We start from the raw sequence: 9,925 nt of genomic DNA, 5'->3' as shown, positions 1-9,925 counted from the left end.
TAAGAGCATGTGAAAAGAATAAAAAAATGTTTGATAAGAGCTCTGAGTTTGTCCCCATTGTTGCATGAAGACGTGCCACCAGTTGCAGTCCATTTATAGAAGATGGGAACTGGTGTCAGTCTCACCAGCAAAAACATGGGCTAAGGGTCACAGGCTAAAAAACAGGTTGGGTTGATCCATTGGGTAATGTGTGGAGGATTTTTGTAATCTGCATTCTTAATTGTTGACATCTGACGATCCTAGAAAACTTTCTTTTGTTGTGATATTCTTTCCATTGAATTATTTATTTATTTAAAAAAATGAATATTTAAAGCTAAGATATTCATCATTAAATTGGTTATTGCTGTATCTTTATTGATATCTTTCAATGCATTCACTTCCAGCAAATTAAAACCCAAAGTTACTAACTCAGCTGGATCCTGCACTTAAAGATGAGTAACGCTTACATTGATTTAGAAAAGCAGATTTCCCTGAAAGTTATTGAATCAAACAGCACCACCTGCTGATCTATTAGAGTTACAACTGCAAAGTGGCAGTAGAGTAAAACAGCTGTTGGGATACACCTAGCAAGAAATACATTTAAGTTAAAGAAAACTGATTAAAACACCGCAATGAAACCTGAGTTTGCTGCCTGTGTTCATCAGGTGTCGGCACATGCAAACTGTGTAACTTCCTGTCCGGTGATTTCTGCTCAGTTTGTCTTTATTTAAATCCCTCATCAAAATATATTGTGCAAAAGCTTTCTTATTACAGCCATTTTGTATTGTTTTTGTGGGATCCCATGTGGTCACTTGTTAAATTAATAATTTAACATTTTGGGAAACATGTTTACTCTCATCTTTACTGAGGTAATTTAGAGGACTGGTAGCCTGAATTGTAAAGTAAACATGAAGGTGGTGTAGCTTAGCAAACAGGAAACAGGAAAACAGCTAAAGCTAGCTTGACTCTCGCAAAACTCACTGGCTACCTGACAACTTCTTTCTGTTAGGAGACACAAAACTCCCAAAAACAGTGAACCATCTGTTAAGGGACTAAATAAATAGAATATAATGACCATAATGAATATAGCGACCTTTTAGTGTCTGCTGGCCAACCTTTGGACAGAGCCAGGCTGGTTCCCCTATTTAGAGGGGCGTCATCCCTATGTTCCCCAGGTTCCATATTCCCCCCTGTTCTGCAACCGGGGAACATAGGACCCTTTTTCGGAAAAAGGGTTCTATGTTCCCCACTTTTCCGAAAAAGGGTCCTATGTTCCCCGGGTGCAGAACACAGGGGGGAACATAGGACCCTTTTTCCGAAAAAGGTTCCTGTGTTTCCCGGGTCTGATGTTCCCCCCTGAAATGCGAAAGAAAATAGGACCCTTTTTCTGAAAAAGGGTCCTATTTTCCCCAGTTGCAGAACATAGGGGGGAACATAGGACCAGGGGAACATAGGTACGGTCCCGTTTATTACCTGTATGCTAAGCTAAATTAGCGCTGTAGCCTACAGACAGATCTACACACTTAAGTTTATAACTTACTTTTTCTAAGGGCTAAGTATAGACAGTTACTAAAGTGTGAACCTGTCTGGTCACTAATCAAGCAAGACATCCCATCATGCATTGCGCTACAGGAATAGACTGAGGCGTTTTTTTGCCATGTAATAGAGTGTCTATTAAATGTGTAGTCGTCCGAAAGTGTTTTTTCATGTTACATGTGAGCTCACTATATAGCGTTTCAATTTTTATTTTAATATTTTGACTGTCTATGTGCTCGACATTGAACTCCCTAGGGAGTCGTGAATGTTATGTAACATCCGGGCCACCGCTAAAAAAAAAAGAAGAGCGATGACATGGGGCGCTGTAACTGGCCTGAAAAATCAACCAAAATGTAAAAACAGGATACATAGTGCAACAAATAAACCTTCCAGTTAAATTTTATTTTAAGTTAATTCAGCTACTCATTATTGAGCGGTTTCGTTTTGCCAATTAGAAGGTGGGCTATCGTTCCAGATGGGGGCAGAGGTGAGTCAAGCTAGCTGCTTCCAAAATGGCGGACTGTCAGAAGATTTATCGCGGAGCGCAAGAAAGGAAGAAAAAGTCAAGCTACATGATGCTCCAGCTGCTGACATGCAAGTCGAAGACCGGTACCATGACTTAAATTAAATTTCTATAATCTGTCTGACAAGTGACCTGCGCTGGAAAGTGGATTTTGGACCTTATTTTAACTCTGCAGCAAAGAGTATTAGGAATAACGTGACGTAACTACAGACAGGTAAGTCGCCTTGTAGTTAACGTTAGTTGTTATTTAATGTATTTCATTTTCACTGTAACTGTGTTTACAGGGGCATAAAAAACTTATTTAGTGATGGCGAAGGGTCACTTGAGTCGTCAGTGGGTGGAGTATTATCCATTTCTTTTATTCTTATTTTGCAAACAAAACACAACAGAAAGGTTTCAGATGTTTCCTTTTAAACGAAATAAACAGTAACACCACATCCACACCCTCAAAACTGACTCCACCTCACCTGTTGGACTTTTTATTTTTAATTTAATGAATTCCTGGTGTGTTTTTACGCAATAATATTAAAGTTAAAACTCGACAAAGTCTTATTTTTTGGAGTAGAAGTAGCTTTTACATTCGTGGTGGGCAATTTCTACCTACAATAGTTTTATTTTCTTTCTGCTGATAAAACCAAGCGATAAAATCACTTTATAAATGCTGTTTGGGGTCAATGCAATAATGAGAAATTCAACAGTGTCACCACAGGGTGTCGTTGTTTTGCATGAAAGCTGCAGGCATTTAGAAATCACTATTTCTCAGTAACCTACCGCTTCATATATTGTGAGAGTGTGTGTGAAAATTTTAATACAAACAATATTAAAAAAAAAAATCGCCATTGCAGTCTGTATATTAACTATTGTATTTAAAATTAGATCAAATACATGCTATAGACGTAATACAAAACCAAGAACACTCAATTTTTGGACGCCCTGCTTCATTGCTGAGCTTTCTAGTATGTCAACTAAGAATAAAAAACACTGCACTAGTATTTCAGCACGTATAAATCGCATATATTTCCCTTTATTGTCACCTGATTTTATACATACAGCTTCTACAATCACAAACTTACCATCTGCCCCTGCCTCTGCTTCTACATTTTAATATAAGGACACAGTCAAATAATTTAATGTATGTCAGTTAATCCTATCTTTAAAGTAGTTAATGTTAATGTCTCTACTTTATAGTTAGTAGACCACTTACCCCTCTATGCCTGAACACCCAGCTCTGTGATAGTGTGTGTGTGGGCGGGTCTTTACGAAACTTGTTTTAAAATTTATTTAAAACTCGGGTCATTAAAGCAATTGGAAATAATTCATAATAATTCATCTGGCAGCGTAGTTGTGCTTTTGATTGTGGGGTTGAAAATAAGTGAACGTAACTAACGTAGAGAGATAATAACACTTTAAACCGTAACACAATGCGGAAGTACAGTCCCATCATGCATTGCGGCATAGCAACATTGGCTAACAGATGTTGAATTAACGTGTGTTTCTTTACATAAGAAGTCCGTAGCAATGTATTCCTGTGTGTTTCTCTATTAGCCGATTGCGTGGTGTTGATTTTGGATAGTGTATTTCAGGGTGAACCAGGACTTAGATTAGTGTGGTTGCGAATCTGGTCGGTCAGAGTCTCTCACTGAAGTCAGATCACTCTTGTTTCTCTTCAGATCGTATAAATCTTTCGCCTTTTACTAAAGATTTCCGTGGAGAGGAACACTAAGAGTTTTACTCAATTTTTTGATGCCCTGCTAACGCGGGGCTTTCTGTTACTGTTGAAAAGAAAAATCTTAGAAAGATCAATTTAGGTTGATGGAGTTTCTCTCAAATGTCATCTTTGTTGCATTTTAAATGTGTTTTGGTTGGCTGCTGGCCAGGTTTCTCTTGTAAAAGAGATGTTCTATACCAATGGGACTTCCTGGTTGAATAAAGCAGAAAAAAACATAACTGTACAGTGATCCATATGACAAATTGATGCGTAAAGAGAAACAGGGAGAGATAATGACCAAAAGAATGAAAAAAGAGTGTTTATATGAATATGCACAGATCGGCCAAAACATTCAAACCACTGACAGGTGAAGTGAATAACTTTGATTATTTTGTTCCGATGCATTGTTCTGCTGGGAAACCTTTGGTTCTGGCAGTCACATGGATACCACCTGACATGCTCCACCCACTCAAACACTGTGCAGTACTCCCCCAGCAGGACAATGCACCATGCCACACTGCAAACATCGCTCAGGAATGACCCAAGGAATGTGACAAAGACCTCAAAGTGTCAACCTGGCCTCCAAATTCCCCAGATCCCAATTTGAATGAGCATCTATGACACGTGCTGTTAACCCGCCTCACAATCTGCCGCCAACGCACTGGTGCCAGACACCGCAGGACACTCCCAGAGATCCTGTGTCCATACCTCGACAGGTCAGAGCAAGTCCGACCCAAGGAGGCCCCACCTTGGATAAGGGGTACATCTGGGGTACCGGCGCATCACAAGAATCCTTGAGCAGATTGGGACCTGGGAAATTTAGAAGCCAGGTCGACACCTTGAGCTCTTTGTCACGCTCCACAGGACATTTCTAAACAGCTTTTGTAGTGTGGCATGCTGCATTATCCTGCTGCCATGAGGGGGGGTACTTGGTCTGTAACGGTGTTTGAGTGGGTGGAGCATGTCAGGTGGTATCCACATGAACGCCAGAACCAAAGGTTTCCCAGCAGAACAATGCATTGGAACAAAATAATCAAAGTTATTCACTTCCCCTGTCAGTGGTTTTAATGTTTTGGCTGATCGGTGTATGTATGGGTTTATATTGACAGCTGTACAGGCTAATTTGCAGTGAGGTTCATATTGGAGATTAAATAATATTGCACAGATATACTGTGTTGCACAAGGTAAGGGAAGTGAATGTGTAATGTGACATAACAGTGCTGCATTAAGTCGTACTGGTATTGATGTTTAAGAGTCTGACTGCTGATGGGATGAAGCACTCTTTCTTGCACTGTGGGTACAGCAGTCTGCTGCTGAACAAGCTGCTCAGTGCACCTACAGTCTCATGCAGGGAGGTGATGGGTGTTGTCCATGATAGATGATAGATAGTAGTATAACATTAAACGTAGACTGTCTATTTCCATTGGCTGAATATCAGTCATAAAGTGCCAAGTGTGTGATATTTCATGTTATAATAATGATAATATTTATTTGTGTAGCACTTATCTAAACAAAGTTACAGTTGAGCTTTGGGGCCTTGATGACAAAACACCGTCACCTCTAGTTACCAGCCTCAGTGTAGGGACGACTAGTGAGGGTAGGCTTGAGGACCTCAGGTCATGACTTGGAGCATAGGTGTTCAGAAGCTCAGCTATATAACTCGGCGCTAAACCATGTTGAGCTTTAAATCTTAAATTCTGAAGTTAGCTGGCAACCAGTGGAGGGAAGGGAGATTTGGGGGGATATGTGACCTACGATTTGTCCCAGTTAAAATACGAGCTGCAGCATTCTGGACTTGTTTAAGCCGAACTGTTTAAGATTTACTGAGGCACGTAAACAGTGCATTGCAGTGGACGAGGTGCGAGAATACAAAAGCATGAATAAGCTTTTCTAGGTTTGAAAACGACACAGCTGATTTGATTTTGATTATATTCCATAGGTGGAAGTAACAGGATTTAATAAGGTTATTGTCATGTGATTCAAATTTCAACTGAGAATCAAAAGTGATGCCTAAATTTCTCGCTAGTTGCCAGATGACCAATAAATGGTTGTTTTGTCCTTACTAAGTGTTCAGTGCCATGTTATTCAGAATTTCTTCAAACACGTTTCTCCCAAAGACTCCCTGTTGTCCTCCTGAAACCTGAACTTTTGTTTGGTATGCATTTTTAATTTCTCTAGCTATGTGGGATCAGTAGGACCTGATAAGTTTAAAAAACAAAACATAGTCAACGATAATTAAGTCCCAATGTCCTCAAACGAGACAATAATAAAGTCCCAATGTCCTCAAAGGAGTACTTCCTAAGTAAGAGTGTCCTACCTTATTATTGTTGCTAAAATTGGTCAAATTTGTTGCCATATCAAACTACAAACATTATTAATCATAAACAAACAAGTGTCAAACATAAAATGTGATCAGGTTTTGGACCTTGTCCACTTTTGTGTCGGGATCGGCTGCAGACTGACTTGGCAGAGATAGCTGCCATCTTGTTTTTACATGGATCAGTGTATTGTGATCTTACTACCACTAGATGGCACAAAGAAGTGTCTAAGAACGAGAACAACAGGTCTAAGTTAAGTGGAATGAAGTATAAGGTCAAGTAAACCCAAAATGTGACGTCCTCATATGAGGACACAGGGTCTCAGGAGGATAAATATGTATTTAAAAATAATCAAATTATCATAAGAATAAAAATCGCACAAGTAGAAACAAAAAGAGAAACTAAAGATTAGGATATAGAGATATAAAGTATTGCAGGTTAAAATCAATATAACAATATAACAAATAAAATATGAAGTAATATTAAGCAGTAGTTGCATGTATACACAGAATGTTAGAGGAATTTTATTTAATTCTTTCACACAAAAAGTTACAGCCACACAATAAAAACATAGAAACAGTATATGTACATATAATTTTTATGGTTATTCCAAGTAACAGGAGCAGAGCACATGAAAGCTTTCTTTCCCAGCTCAGTCCGAGTTAAGGAACAGACAGCAAAATGAAATGTTGTGACTGTAGCTAAAGTCAGATCTCTGTTCAAAGTACAAATGTGCTGTGGGAAAATCTACGTGCTTAACAAGACAGTAAATAAATGTGTATACAGAACTTGCATTAGTGTTTTGATGCATACAATTAATGTAGTAAAAGAAAATTAAAGTAAAAAGCAAATACTGCAAAGTCAAGAAACATATTAACAGCGTTGGAAATTCACTTTTTTGTCCACCTGCAAATGTGGCTGGTGGATTCCAAAATCTACGAGTCACTCAGTAGAGTACCATTGTTTTTTTGGCTGGTGAGTGAAGCCAGTCTAGCAGCCACTTACATATTTAAGCAGCATTTGGCTGGTGAATGGTGTAAACTTCGAAACCTGCAAATACCTATGCTATGAAATGCTATGAAAGTATGTATAATGTTTTTGCTCCAAATGCAGAGCTGTGCAGTTTTGTGCAGCGATGTGCAAACATTCACAGTATGAAGAAGTAATCCAGTATAATCCAGTTTAGTCTGAGGTACTGCAGAATGTGCCTTTAGTCTTTGAGGCGAATTTTACAGGAATGTTGCAGTTAGATTTTCCTGCATCACCAGGAGGACACACTAGAAACACACATACAGATACTCACAAGACTTACTAGTTGTCATGCATTTATTGCACATGCTTTATTTATTTAGTACTTTAGTTTATTTGCATTTTATCTGTGATGTGTGTGTGTCTGTGCCATCCTCTAAATACCTACTTTTACTATTAATACTTAGAGCCAGTGGTGGAAGAAGTGCTCAGATCTTTTACTCAGGTAGAAACAGCAATACGACAGTGTAGAAATACTCTGTTGCAAGTAAAAGTCCAGCATTTAAATTTTACTCAAGTAAAAGTGCAAAAGTATTAGCATCAAAATATATTCAAAGTACGAAAAGTATAAGTGTTTATGATGCGGCATGGCCCCTTCAGATTATTTTTATATTATATTATTGGCAGTGCAGGGGATTAACTTGTCAATGTAATTACATTACAAAGTAAATGTAATAAGTTACTGAGGAAAAAATATGTAATTCAATTAAGTTAGTTTATATAGTTTAAATATATTAATTTTTGACCAGGTTATGTGAACTGCATATATTCTAATACTCACTCGGAGAAATAAAAAAGCGTCATGGAGTGTCGTTCCTGTGGGCTGCGCCAACATTCAACTCCTGAGCTTGCCTTGCTGTTGATATTTAATACTGATGATGGAGTATTTTCATGATGTGTCACCGGAACTTTTACTCATGTGAAGGATATGAATATGACGTCCATCTCTGCGAGTGAGAAATGTCATATTGTTTGTAGTAAGTGTAATATTTTAGAATTTACGCTGCAACTATAAAGTGTAACGCCCCTTTAATCTCTGAGGGAGTATTAAAGTTATATTTTCCTGCAACACCAACATGCAGACACACACACACACATACACACACACTCTCTCTCTCTCTCTCTCTCTCTTTCTCTCTCACTCACTCACTCATAGAGATATGCAGTGTTGCCCCAGAGGAACATCATGAGCGCCCAGGCCATTAACAAATGCAGTAAGCCCTCTGAGCACTGAGCATGATTCCCTGCCCTTCCTCCCCGGTTCGTCCCACGGCTCCTCCCGGTTAAAACGTGACACACATCAGTTGTGTGACAGGTCACGTGACGGCCGTAGCATTGATCCGGAAGGAGGGAGGGGAGGGTGGCAGGGAGGGGAGAGAGGAGGGGGTGGCTGATGTTGCCGAGAAACTGCGTCAGGTCAGCCGGAGTCAGCCTGATTCATACAGGAAGTGTGGTGATTTAGCTTCAAAATAAAGCTACATGTTGTAGCTTCAATGCAATCCTTGTTTTTACATGAGAGCCTTTTGTTTTGTTACATAAATAGGTCCTCAAAAAACCCTGAATCAAATGACTATGGTGTATGAAGTTGCTTGTGACAAACCCACAGAGAAGTATCGCTGAAATCTACAGCTTTATAAATCTATTTAGCCTCTTTTAGAAACGTGTTAGGATGCTGTGTCACAGCAGACAGCTGTTTTCACCTGCACGCTACCTGTTCAGCACCTAAAAGCAGACAAAGTTGGCCACTAGCCGGTGAAGAAATTAGAACATCAATCAGCTAAAACAGTTTTCAGAGAGCTTAATTAGAGAGACTTAAGGCCCTGACACACCAAGCTGATGGCCGGCAGTTGGTCAATGTTGGGCCGTCGGTGAGCATCTTTCACCCCATTGTTTGCAGTGTGTCCAGCACCGTTGACACTGGTCGGCCCTTGTCGGCTATTTTTCGGCTGATTCAGGATGTTGAATCACCAGCAGAGCCCATCACTGAGAGAAATCACTGATTGGCAGTTCAGCTCAGCGCACAAGAGGAGAAACGGATTATTTTTCACTATTTTTTTTAGCCACTGAGCAGAAACAGTTTGTAATCGTTTGTCTTATTGTTCGCCAGCGTACGGTTAATATCCTTTGTTCTTTAAACATCGGGTTGTGTTGTTAATGTGCTAACTGGCTAACTAGCATCTTGAATCCGTCCTGTCGGTCTTCCTGTTTCCTTTTTTGAATGACAGATACAGTTTGCCACTTCTTGCTGGCATGGAGATTTATTTCCTCTCACACAGGTGCAGAAGGTACGTGCTAGTTGGCCGTTAGCTGTAGCCTCTGTGGTGTGTTCAAGTGCAGTTTTTTGGCTGAGACACAGGCAATGTGAAGCGACGCAACAGTTGGCCTTCGTCTGCACTAGTTTTTTGATGTCTGTTTGGTGTATCTGGGTCGTTAGATGCATCAGAAACATGCTAGGGGATAATAAGAGACTATAGCCCCTTTTACACTGCCAGATTTTCCGTGAATGTTGGGCTGTTTTGCCGGCAAGCTGCGAGCGTTTAGATACACAGAGCCAGATTGGTGAGTTGATCCGAGGTGCCCAATTTTCCGCCTCGTAAGGTAGTCATATTGGCAGAACCCTTTTAGTTTAAAAAGACTGAGGCGCCTTCCGCAACAGGAGGGGCTGTTGGTGACTTGTGGGAGGAGCTGTTGATGACGCCGCACGTGCGACCCACTGGCAGTGGATAAACAGGAAACAGCTGATAGCAGAAATTAGCGAGCAGCTAGTAGCAAGAGGGAAACACAAACCTGACAGACACTGTAAAGATGAGCAACTGGGGAGACAAGGAATTG

General features: G+C 40.0%; 1 non-coding gene across 1 annotated transcript; it reads left to right on the top strand.

The window, feature by feature from the left end:
• The first annotated feature begins 3,688 nt into the window (after positions 1-3,688).
• Positions 3,689-3,802, top strand: LOC126400358 (U5 spliceosomal RNA). Its single transcript, XR_007570965.1, has one exon. It is a non-coding gene; the product is annotated as a U5 spliceosomal RNA (small nuclear RNA).
• Positions 3,803-9,925: the final 6,123 nt, after the last annotated feature.

The sequence above is a fragment of the Epinephelus moara genome, chromosome 13 (genome assembly GCF_006386435.1).
Source record: "Epinephelus moara isolate mb chromosome 13, YSFRI_EMoa_1.0, whole genome shotgun sequence".
NCBI lineage: Eukaryota > Metazoa > Chordata > Actinopteri > Perciformes > Serranidae > Epinephelus > Epinephelus moara.
This window is presented reverse-complemented; position numbering and strand designations above follow the sequence as displayed.